Source organism: Mirounga angustirostris, unplaced genomic scaffold (genome assembly GCF_029215605.1).
Source record: "Mirounga angustirostris isolate CCGP_5_RB_7025 unplaced genomic scaffold, mMirAng1.0.hap1 SCAF_2, whole genome shotgun sequence".
NCBI classification, from domain to species: domain Eukaryota; kingdom Metazoa; phylum Chordata; class Mammalia; order Carnivora; family Phocidae; genus Mirounga; species Mirounga angustirostris.
In genome coordinates this window covers 168408708-168421577 of record NW_026991710.1, presented here as the reverse complement: position 1 = coordinate 168421577, position 12870 = coordinate 168408708, and the positions used below count along the sequence as shown (strand labels likewise).

Genomic DNA, 12870 nt, shown 5'->3' with positions numbered 1-12870 from the left:
GTGTGAATGTAGAATGAGACAATATTTGATAGAACAACACAGGACCAGCTAGCAACCATCCTATGAGAACCTGGAGTTGGCCCCCACTGGGCCTTCATGCCGTTTGGGGCTGACCAGCTGAAGGGAAATGGGAAAAGAGCCAGGATATCAAGGGGAAGAGAGTAGGGCCTTGAATTCTGGAGTCCAGAGTGGAAAATCTAGGACGAAGCAGGTGAGTGGCACTGAGCTGACTTAACAATAGGCTCCAAGCCAATGAGAGGCTCTTTCTGACAGACACAGTGCCCAGCCTGTCCTCCCCATTCTTCGGAGGGGGAAAGAGCCAGTGATGGGCTTTAACTCCATCAAAGACTCACCAACCCCACAGTCATGTCCTTGGGATCGCTGGCTTTTAAACCTGTGTGGAACAGGTTTCTTTTCTCCTGTTTCCTTGCCTTATCTCCCTCCATCTCTCACATCCAGGACGTCACTGGATTGTAGACGGCAACTTGTATCCACCACACTCCTCAGACACCTGATGGCCAAAATACCCTTTCTCGTGTCTACACCTTCCCCACCCTAAGATAGTTGAGAATATACCCAGAGGAAGGGAAGGGCCTATGTGAGTCCCACTTTCCAACCCAACGGAACAGGGCCTCAGCCCTTTCACCAGCAGGAATGGTTTCGTGCCTAAGTTAAATCAGCAGCAGTGAGATCCTGTCCGTCTTCAGTGGTCCCTCGCAGGAGACAGCTCTGGGTATTGAGGAAGAATCTGGTCTCTGGAGACAGAAGGTTTGGAGTCACAGGTAAGTTACCCAACCTCTCTGTGGCTTAGTTTACTTATCTGTAGAATGCAGACAATAGTAGTACCTACCATGTGGGGTCGCCATGAAGATTAAGTAATATGGGTCAGATGCTCTGAATCCAGCAAGGCACACCTTCAGCTACTAGGTAGATGTTTGCTAGTTGTTTAAAGACTGTTGCTTTTTCATTGTGATGAACGAGGTTGATCTCAAACCCGCATTCACACCCTGAGATTGTCATTATGCTATCATAAATACCAGCCGTAGGCCTCTTTATTTATCAGATATCCTACTGGCTTATATGGATATTTTATTCACCAGGCAGAAAGCACAAATGCTCAATGTGCAGTTAAAAACTGTAGAAAGACACAGTCTTGCTTAGAGAGAGGCCTTTATAAGATTTTTTAATAGAATAATATATGCATACTAAAGAATTTTTGGCAAATGTACACACAAAAGATTTTTTAAAAATCTGTCCCATTCACTACTACCCGTGGCCCCTACTTACATTTTGTTATTTTTTTCTTCCAGTCTTTTCTCTGTATTCTGATGGAAATTTTAATGCCATTATAACCGTTCAACATGTCATTTCCCAAAACTCCATTCTGCAGAACTCTCATGCTCAGGGATGATCGTAGATGTTGGTTGGATTAAGGACTACGGGGTGAAATAAGTTCAGAAGCAGTAGGTCAAACCACAGAACTTCTCAGAACCTTCTCTGTTGATGTGCATCAGGAAGTCCTGAGTGGGGCATATGATACCAAGCATTTCCCAAATATATTTGACACAGGAGTAGGATTCCAAAAAACACACTCTGGAAAACCGCTACTCTACAATTTTGTATTCCACTTGTCATAAGCATTTCCACATTTTTCATACACGTTCTTCACATCCTTTTAAATCACTGCATAATAATCTACTAAGTAATCTATATGCCATAGATTACTTAACCATTTTGTTACAATGAGACATTCAGATGAATTTCAAATTAATTTCCAATTTTGCTAATATAAATAAAGCTGTTTTTTTGAACTGTAGGTTTGAAAAAAATGAGAATGTGTTTAGGATTAATTTCTTAGGACAGATTCCCAGAAGGAGAATTACTGGGTCAGAAGGTATTCGTGTTGTAAGTTCAGGGTGCCTGGTGCCAATTTGTTTTTCAACAGGTCTGTATCCATTTTCACTACCCAGCACAGGGTGACAGTGCCCACATGCCACACCCAGAGCCAGGCGATTGGTCAAAAGGCTAAAAAAAGTAGGGCTGCTGATGGCTACTTTCATCAGCCTTCATTAGCACCCCCTCAGGTAACAACTTTTGCAGCTGTCAGATCTGGTGCCAGCCCCTCGACCCTTTCCCCTGCTTCTCTCTCTCCCAGCTCCTCAGACACAGGCTCCAGTCTGGGCAGTGTCTGAGCTAATTGCACAGAATAAAGCCTGCACCCATACCCTCACCTCTAACACTAGGGAGGCACGAAAGAGGTTCTGGTCCCAGTAAGGTGCTGGTAAATATAGAACACCAACTCTCCAGGGGAGAAAAGGCCCTGATTGGTGGCATTTGCCACTCCACAGTATTCATACCCTCCCCATGGCTGATTTCAAGCTAACAAGCTGTGAACAGAATGTCGCTGGGCTTGGAACTCCGAAGAGGTATGCCCAGAGGCTCCTGTGAGTCGGTAGGGTGGGCTCCAGACCCCACTGCCCAGCCACGGTTGCTAGCCCACTGAACTTCCTTCTTGTCTCCTCCCTACATGGCTCCTCCCCACCCCCATCTGCATTCCCCTCCATGTCCAACCACACCCAGGATCCACGGTAGCCCCTGGGGCTCACACAGCCCCTGAGCTGCAATCCCCTCTACACACATCCCAGACTGCGGCTCAACTCGATTCACTATACACATCCATGGGGTTCAACTGCCAAGTACCCTAGCCCATAGATACCTCCACTCTATGCCATCCACTCAAGCTGACACCACTGTGCCCCTGTCCCCCACCCCATCACTCTGCTCTGGCCACGAAGTCTTGGCCTATCCTGCCTCACGCACACCCCCTGCCAGCTCCTTGCCTCCCACTCTACTTCTGTAGTAACCACGCCTCTCACCTTCTTTGCCTCCAGTTTCCCACCCAGGATTTACTCCATGGATCTGGTGACAAATTCAGTTTCCACCTTCATAAACAATTAGATGATATTTTTAAATCATTCTCTCTGGCTGTTGCCAACCCCTTCCCCAACCCCTCCCCCTCTACCACACCCCTTGAACATGTACACACCCACTGAGGATTAAACAGTCCCTCCACCCCATGAGGAGGCCCTGGTGTTTTTCCAACCGTCCACCCCCAGGACCAGGCACCATCCACTGTGTCCTCCACTCAGTATGGTCAGGGATGCTTAATCTCCAGGCTTGAGGCCATCAGACTTCCGAGCTTGACTCTTAGTTGGAACATCTTGCTCTGTGTCCCATCCGTCTGATTAGATAACCCCTAACTGTCCAGTCCAAACTTACCACTGGAAATCACTGAATCCCCTTGAGAACCAGCTGCTGCCACGAGGGACGAGTAGAGTCGGCCATTCCTAATGTCGGGAGTCTTAACGAGAAAACACCCTCCCCACCACCGCATACACAGTGCCCCGAATAAGGTTCCCCCAGCCCTACTGCTTGCTTTCGCTCCCATGGTCCCTCGGACCACCCGATAGTTCTCATGTGTCAGCCACAGCTAGGATGAGTAGGCTAGGAGTGCAGAGGAAGAAAGAGGACAAGGAAAAAGAAAAAGAAAAAAAAAAGAATATAGAAAGGAATAGTAGGGTACCAGGGGTAACAGAATGCGTCATGTTCTCCAAAATTCCATTGGTATTTCCAGACCTAGGAAACATAAATAATGGCTTCTACTTAAAAACGAAACAAAACAAAATGGATGAATTACTTTTAAGATTCCCAACCAGGATCCACATTCCAACTGTGAGGATTGTTACCCCATCCAAACATGTGTATGAAATAGTTAACAGTAATATTCCTGAGTTGAAGCAGGGAGGGCGCTTAACAGTGTTACAAGGAAGCATATGGATCCCCATATTTTTTACCAAAGGCAATCTATTCTAAGCTCGGACTCAATCTGGAAGTTACTCTTCCCCCAAAATGAGTCAAGCTCAAACCCCTTCACCCTATCACTGTGCAGGGCACTGTGCTGGAGACGGGAGAAGCAGGCGGGAGGAGGCAGGGAGAAACAGAAAGCTAGGATCATTCAAATAGAAATCCCATATAAAGTAAAGCTAGTAGTTGGCATTTGGCTGATTATATTGGAGGAAGCACCCTTCCTAAGGAGCATGGCTGGTAAAGATTCTTTACTTAAGTGAACCTGGAAGAATCACATAAACAGAGACAGATGATTTTCTGTGGTTAGTAATGAGGATCTTGATACAAGAAACACAATATCCCAACCCAAACCACTGGGGCACAGGAGTCAGGGGAATAGCATAACCTAAAAGAGGGAAAATTGAGAGTAAAGCATAATAAAAACTATCTCCTCCTCCCTACCCCCAGCCACACATGGTTTCGTTAATTCCTTAATGAGGATGGATTGTAATTAATATCAGAACTACACAGTATAATTATTGCATATAATTATACTTGAGTTAACTGTAGAGTAAAATCATATATAGCTTGATTCTGTAGTTTGAGTTTTCAATTCATCTTTTTGCGGGTAGGGAGGGTGCTTCATAGGTCCTTCAATAAAGAATGTCTCCAGGAATATACGTATATCAGGTGGATCTTTGGATATTACATTCAAGACTCTGATGCTCAGAATTGCCAGAACCAGCAGCTGCATCTCCTACAGACTTCTGTCTTAAACAGACGTATTCCTACCCCACAGGCCAGCCCAGGAAAGGAGCAGCTACTGGCTGATCCGGAACCTGCCTCAAAATTAAGGTGACCTCTTGGTCGTCAGGTGTCTTGGGCCTCATGTGGGCTGCATGGGCAGTTTCTGTGGGTCCCTGGCCCCTCACCTCTAGAGGCAGCATGTCTCACTCATCCCACTTACTCCCCCACACCCTCTGGGACCCGAAAGCTCTTTCCCTCCCTTCCTGCTTCTCAGAGTGCAATCCATGGACCTCCGATGGTCATAAAGTTCAACAGAGGAAGAAGAGCAAGCTTTCACCTGTTCCAGAATGCAAATCATGCATAGTTAATGAAACTTGGACCTCTCCATGATGTGTGTGTATGGGGATGTGGGGTGGTTAGAGAGGGAGGGGGGTGGAGAGAGAGAGAGAGCGAGAGAGAGGGAGAGAGAGGTCTGGTAAGTGGTCTCCAGTTGAACCCCAGAGGATTGGAGGCTGGGAGGGGGAGGGGCAGTCAAATGGCAGGGGCCATTCTCCCTTCCTCTCATTTCCTGCCAGCACTGGGGAGGTGTTTCTTGCCTCAAAGCCTCTGCCACTGTCTCGGAAGAGCTGTTCATTCCTTCAGGCGCTGTTTTCATTCCCAGCACCACCCTCTCCTCACCCCTACACCCTATTCTGCAGAGTGGCTGGGACAATGCTTTCCAGGGGCATAGGGCATTATCTCAGGCAGAAAGACTTCTTTAAAATTAAATTAATTAAGTAATTTGGAAGACACTTGTAACTCTCCCTTTTCCCTGGACGCTTTCTGTCTTTGCTCTCCAAAATCCTTCTTCCCTCCCCCCACCATGGGACTCTTCATCAGTTGACCTTCTTGCCGCCAGATCCCTCCTTCCCCTCCTCCGGGTCCTGCAGCACAGGATCTGGGGTGACAGAGGTTCCTGGACCCAAGCTTCTGCTGCTCAATGGTAACTAAACGACAAGCCCCTGACCCGATGCCTTCCAGCTTCGTCACCCTCAAGAACAGTCTAAAGTTTGAACCCTTGACCTCCTTCAAGAAGCACTCAGGCAAGCAGCGCCCCCACCTCTGGAGGGGCAGAGAAAGCAAAGGACGAGCAGCTCAATGCTCCCCGGGGACCTGCGTACCCACCCTTCCCTCACCCCTTCCTGCAGCCTGGAATACCACCACGAGGAACCTGCCAGACACCAGAGAGAGACGGAACCACCCCTTGCTGCCCCCACACCCAGCCTCCTGTCCCCTCCGCCAGCTCTCAAAGGCCACCCTTAGACAGAGTAAGTGACACTAAAAACAGCAATTCTCCCCCCCACTCCGCCCCCTCCTGCCCACTGATAATAATGGGCCGAGACACTTTTATTATCATTATTAATTAGCACTTTCAAGCAATGGAATTAAATCAATACGGTGGACTGAAACTAATTTTAACAAGCCATTGAGATCAATCATTGGGACTTTTATCTACATAAATGCCACTAAACTCAGCTCGTTAGTGTAACATTAGCTGGAAAGAAAAAGAAGCGAGACTGGCGGGGTTTTAATTAGGAAGACATAAACCGAGCCACAATTTTTCTTCTTTGATTTGCTTTTAATCTCATCTGCAAAGCTCTTCTGGTGCTGCCCAGGCTGATTTTCAGTCCCAGACCACTTGGGCAGGAAGGGGAGGACGACAGAGTGAGGAGAAGCAAAGGGCAAGTGGCGAGGAGCACTCAGATGGGGGGCCTCCCCCAGATGGACAGGGTCCTCTCCCTGTCTCCCCTAAATCTGAGATCTCAGACTCCCGTTGTCAGAGCTGACCACTGTTCCCCTTGTGTGCACCACTGGTTAGCATGTATTCATTTCTACATTGGGTGAAAATTATTTATGTCCATTGATTCATTCAGGGAACAACAGATGAGCACTTAGTATGTGCCAGGCACGCTGCTCACTGCCCTCAGAGAAGAAAACAAAACGAGCCAGATGTGATGCTCTTCCCCCAAGAAGCCCACATCTGGTCTTCTGGCCCTCCTAGACTGATGGGCCCTGGAGGGCAAGGACTCTCACTTCTTTATCTGTGTGCCCCCACCCCCATCTAGCCCTGTGCTCTGCACCCACGGAAGCCCAGGCAGTGTTGGGGCGAGTGATTAAGAACCCCACTTCTCTGCCCACACATCTGCCCTCTCTCTGCCCGGGCCCTGGAGCCTGCCACGCCACACCGTCCCCATTCCACGGGCACGTAGCCCCATTCTGAATGTTTCACCTCTGTTCTTGCTGTCACTGGCTCTAAAATACCCTTCCAGCCTTGCTCCCTGACCGTCTGTGGCTCCTTATTCTTCAAGCCCTGGTTTTCAGGTCGCCATGGGAACGGCACCTGTTATTGGACTGTCTGGACCCCCCCACCTGCCCAAGTCTCGCTCTGTGATGCCCCCATTGCCCTGCATTCCTGTTCTCTTCTGATGGGTCCTGCCCACTGTGCTGCTAAACTGTGAGCCCCTATAGGTAGGGCCTGGACCTCAGCAACCTTTCTACCTCCAGCACTCCGTGGGATGCTTGGCAGGGAGCTGGCGCTCATTGTGGAATGTGGGCAAGCACAGAGCCATCTACGTTTGCCCAGATCAGGATAAAAGCACACGTCAGCATTCAAGGTTCCCCCACAACCTCTCCCCATGAATACTTCTAGTATTTCCTCCCACTGCTCCCCAACACAAGTCCTCCATCTAGATGGGCTTTACACATCCCATGTCCATATTCTTGCCCACTCTGCTTGGTCTTTTCCGATGAATCTTGCCCTTCCTGCTCACCCTTCCAAGCCAGTCTCAAGCCCCATCTATCCCACCCCCCTTTCCATGCAGCCTTTCCTGATCACAGGAGCCCTCCCTGCTCTCTCCCTGTTTGGCCTCCCATGTGGGCCTTATCATCAACTCCCTTCCACAATGACTTAAACATCACGTCCTGGCTTTCCTTCTGGGTGAGGGATAGAACTCTTCCCATGCAGCACTGTTTCTAGGAAGCAGATCATTCCTCAGTGCAGCAGAGTGTGTGGCTGGGGTCAAATCCCAGCTCTATCATTTACGACATGCGTGAGCTCAGGTAAACTCTTTAATCTTGCTGTATCTTAGTTTCCTCACCTGTAGAATGGGAACCAAATAGGACAGACCTGAGTTCCTCATAAAAACTAAATCCATTAAATTGTAAAAAGCACTCAGCATTGTGCCTGGCACTTAGTAGGTGATCAATGTGTCTTTTATTATTGCCGTCATTGCTATAATTATTACTATTAGCAATTTGTTGTGCTCTGATTTCATCCCTACCCAGCAACCTGTTGATTATATAATTGTAATTTGGTTTCCCAACAAGAAAAGCCTCACTAATCTGTTGGCTAACATGAGAATCAGTCTGTGTATTAGATACGTTTCTCTTTGCAAATTAATAAGTTGACCTCCTAAATGTTATCTATCAATCTCTTATGAGTCAGGCTAGGTTAAATAGATCCCTAAGTCCAGTTCACCCCTGAATATACCAGCAACCTGGGGCCGAGGTCCTGCATCTTGGCAACCATACTAGGGAACCACCAACTTGGGGCTCTGCTTCTGCCACCAGCAAGACTTCATGGGCCAGATCAGATTTTAGACTCGTTTTACTTCTTTCCGCAAGCTGGTTAAAATCTCCACACTTCAGTTTTTATCTGTAAAACAGGGATAATATAGTAGCACTCACATCCCATGGGTGACCGTGAGGACTGGATGGGAGAATGAATGGAAATACCTAGACCAAAGCCTTGCACGATAACTGTTACCTCTCAGAACAGTTAATCATCATTCTACCTTGCCATACTTTCTCATTCTTACAGTCTGAAAAATACTTGACATTCACAAAACCCTTTCACATGCATTATCGTACTTCTCTCTGACAACCGTCCCCACCTAACAGAGAAGGAAACTGGGAAGGAACAGAGTCACTTTCATAAGGTCACACAGTTTGCAAATGACAAAGCTGGGACTCATACCCAGGTCGTCCTCCAAGTTGTGTCCTTTCCTTATAAAATATCTGCCCATCTGATAAATATCAAACAAACAAACAAAAACCCTACTGTTTGTTTAATTAAACTTTAAAACTATTTTAGGGGGCACCTGGGTGGCTCAGTCATTAAGCGTCTGCCTTCAGCTCAGGTCATGATCCCGGGGTCCTGGGATTGAGTCCCGTGTCGGGCTCCCTGCTCGACAGGAAGCCTGCTTCTCCCTCTCCCACTCCCTCTGCTTGTGTTCCTGCTCTCATTCTCATTCTCTATCAAATAAAAAAAATGAAATCTTAAAAAAAAAACTGTTTTTGAAATTTTGAAATTGTGGCAGCACATTCTCATTCCTTCCATGTCCTGCCCGTGTGATCCTTTCTAGCCATACTGAGAAGATGCCCTGGTTTTCAATGCCCTGGATCAGAACACCAACCCACTTGCTCTGTGGGGACTGACAAATACAGGCCGGGAGGCTAAGAGCAGACCAGATTTTCTACATCCCTTGGGCTTCTTCACAGGGCCTTGGCCATCTCCACGGCATCTCCTAAAGAACAGGAATAATCGGCAGCGTTAGGACAGGCCTCAGACACAGCAGAGGGCCCTCTTCATCCTGATGGATGCTTGTGTGTCCCTGTGTAGTGTGGCAAGTTCTCAAGTCACAGAAGCTTGGAAAAAACCAAGCTCACTTGAGTGTCACAGATCTGGTTGCTTTTATGCTGTCTAGCTAAAATTAGACAGTCTCCTCTCTGGAGAGTCCCCACATCTGGACCCCCAAAACACAGATGGTGAATGGCTATAGGCCTTGAGGGTGGAGACCCTGAAACAGGTTGACCTGGGTTGCCTCCCAGTGCTCTGGTGAGCTGTCCCTATGCTTAGGCCCATGGGTGGCCCAGTCATTGTCCAGCTTTCAACTAGCGCTCTATTTTGACTTAGAAACCGGACATTTCCATTGCCCTTATGACTTCTTCTTGAACTGAACTCATTACCATCCTCTCCTCACCATCTCCGTACCCCGACCAAAAATGTCTTAACTTCCTCATGTCTAACAATGATCCCATCATTCTCAGGGTCTCCCAGACTCAAGATCCTGCAGTTGTTCTTAAATTCTTTTACTCTAATTCTCCAAATTCAAAGAGTACTAAGCATAGGCATAAATGAAGCACTAGGTGTAGACTTTGGTCATGGCCCTTCTCATTTCAGATTTGAATCTACAGGAGTTCCCAAATTTGTCTCCCTAACAATGGAGTTCTTCCTAGTCAATCCTTCTAAATCAAAGACAGCAAACCTCTTCCATGAAGGGCAAGATAATAAATATTTTAGGCTTTGTGGGCCATACCGTCTCTGTTGTAACTACTCAACTCTGCTGTTGTACTGTAAGAGTGGCCATAGACAAATATGAATGAATGGGAGTGGCTGTGTTCTAATAAAACTTTATTTACAAAACAATGCCAGGCTAGATTTGCCCTATGGGCTGTGGTTTGCCAACCCATATTTTATATTGCTGTTGTATTAATCTTCCTTAAACACTGTAGTTCTCGGTATTTTGCAAAAGTATAATTAGATCTAGAAATAAGACTGCAGTTCTAGTCTTCTGTAGCAGATATTGTTGATGGCCTGCCTCCTATTTCCTTAGCCCACCTCTGAGTACCTACAGCCTCAGATGACAGCTCCTGGGAACACTGATATCTTCCCCGCTGAGCCTACCTCTCTCTGCTTCACTGCCCAAGGGTGTTCTGTAGTGTTCTGGGAGCTTGCTTAGCTTGTGTGCAAAGAAGGAGAGATACTGGGCCTTTAACACCCCAAAGAACAACCTCACCAATGGGATGTGAATTGGTATATAAATATAAGACTTGCCCATCCCTTGGGAAGACAGTTTTGAGGTGCATTCTGTATGGATCCACAGAGGGTCCTATTGAGAGCCAATTGCCCACAACAGTAACCCATCAATCAACTTACCTTCATCAGCTTTTCTCCCACTGCTGTCACATTTTCTCTACCCCCTTGGTTGCTTCCTAGGATCTTTGTGTCTGGGACTAAACTAAGATGTCTCCTAATTCAGGACATTTTCTTCTCATTTTATCTCCCTTCATAAGAGTCTACAATGGCACTTTTACTTCTGACAACATGACAGACTAAGCATTCTAAAAATATCTTCTGTATTACTCAGCCATAAAAATGGATGAGATCTTACCATTTGTGACAACACGGTTGGACCTAGGGAGTGTGTTATGCTAAGTGAAGTAAGTCAGACAGAAATATAAAAACCATATGATTTCACTTATACATGGAATCTAAATCACAAAATAAATGAATAAACAAACTAACCAAAAGCAGAATTAGTCCTATAAATACAGAGAACAAACTGATGGTTGACAGAGGGGAGGATGTGGAGGGATGGGCAGAATGAGTGAAGGGGAGTGGGAGGTACAGGCTTCCAGTTATGGAATGAGTAAGTCACAAGGATATAGTCAGTAATATCATAATATTATTATATGGTAATAGAAGGTAGCTACACTTGTGGTGAGCATAGCATAGCATATAGAGCTGTTGAATCACTATGTTGTACACCTGACACTAATATAATATTGTGCATCAACTATACTTAAATAGAAAATTAAATTAAATTAAAAGTATAATATCTTCTAACCCTTAATTAATTAATTAATGTGGCTTTGTTATGAATAGGAAATGGGATGCTAGGCCTTGACCTTATTCAAGGTTGAGGCGCTACACCCAAGACTTCCACATAAAGCTATATCCTCAATGAAAGGACAAACTGAAGAAAAAAATACAGCCTTCTAGCAAAGGAAAAATGTCTCTGTGGTGGCTTTATACATTTTTTATATATATAAAATAATATTCCCTTAAAATTCATAACCTAGATCTATTTTCACTGGGGTCAGGCGTTTGGATTCATACTACCCACATGTAAAAGAGATGTTAAGCTGATAAATTAAATGAAAGTTGTCCAAGTTTGGTAGTGACCCAGTGCCAAACAGAAGCAAATATAAACCCTTCTGAAAAAAAAGTCCTCAACACAGACCCCATAGATTATGTTCAAGCAAATAAGAGCTCAAGCAAAAAATTATCAAACAAAAGGAGAAACAAGCTACCTTAAGCCTACATCAGCAAATGAAAAATGACCCCCTCGAAATTTGAATATTGGGTTATCAGAGAGTGAATATGATATAACTAACTATGTAGTGTTTAAAGAAAATAGATAAAATTGGGAGAATGAACAAAATACAAGAAAGGTTCAAAAATGACAAGGAAAAAAATTTTAATTGAAATTCAAAATACAATCATTGAAATTAAAAACTCAATGCAAAGGTTAACATCAGACTAGACACCCCTGAAGAATAAATCAGTTAAGTGGAAGAGAGCTGATGATTTATGCAGAACCTAGCATACAGTTAGGAGATGGAAAATATGAATGAAAAAGAGGTCAAGAAACATAAAAGATGGAAATTAGAAGGCATAGCACATGTTCAATTAAAGTTATAGAAACAGAAATTGAAAGAGAGACAATATTCAAGTAATAATGACTAAGATTTTTCCAGAATATGTGAGACATAAATCTATACATAAAGGAAGCACAACCATACACAGTATAAATGAAATGAAATGCATACCTATGCACCTTGTAATGAAACTACAGAACAGCAAAGCCAATTAAAACATCTTTTTAAACATCCAAAAGACTGATTACCAAAAAATAAAAATACAAAAGAAGAAATCAATAATTAGACTAGCAACAGACTCCTCACTTGTGACAATGGAAGACAGAGTATAATGGAATATAGTCAATGTGTAGGGGGGGAAAACTGTCAATCTTGAACACTGTATCCAAAAGATTTGTATTTCAAGTTCCTTTCAGATTAAAAAAATTAGTTTTCTGCCAAGATATCCTCACTGAAAGACTTAATTTAAGAAATAAAATAATCCCAGAAACCAATGCAATGAAAGAAGGAACTGTAGGCAATGCAAATGATAATATGTGTATAAATTAAATATAGTTTAAATATAATATAAACATTGTATAATAGAAAATATAATACACAAATTTAAAGCGTAATATGTATGTAATAAAATTAACCCCAAAAGCAATATACTCTGAATATAAAATTCAAAATAATGGTCACTCTTGGGGAACAAGGAAGATAACTACAGGGAAGGAGAACACAGAGGGCTTCAGGGGTATTGATTTTGTTCTAATTTTTAAGTAGAATAGGGGGTACACAGCTTTTATTTTGTTC

General features: G+C 44.7%; 1 long non-coding RNA gene across 1 annotated transcript in view; it reads right to left on the bottom strand.

The window, feature by feature from the left end:
- LOC123847931 (uncharacterized) overlaps positions 1-12870 on the bottom strand; it is a 101366-nt gene that overhangs the window by 911 nt on the left and 87585 nt on the right. The window contains exon 3 of the long non-coding RNA XR_008506480.1: positions 1288-1436. This is a non-coding gene — a long non-coding RNA (uncharacterized LOC123847931). The remainder of the gene's footprint in view (positions 1-1287; positions 1437-12870) is intronic.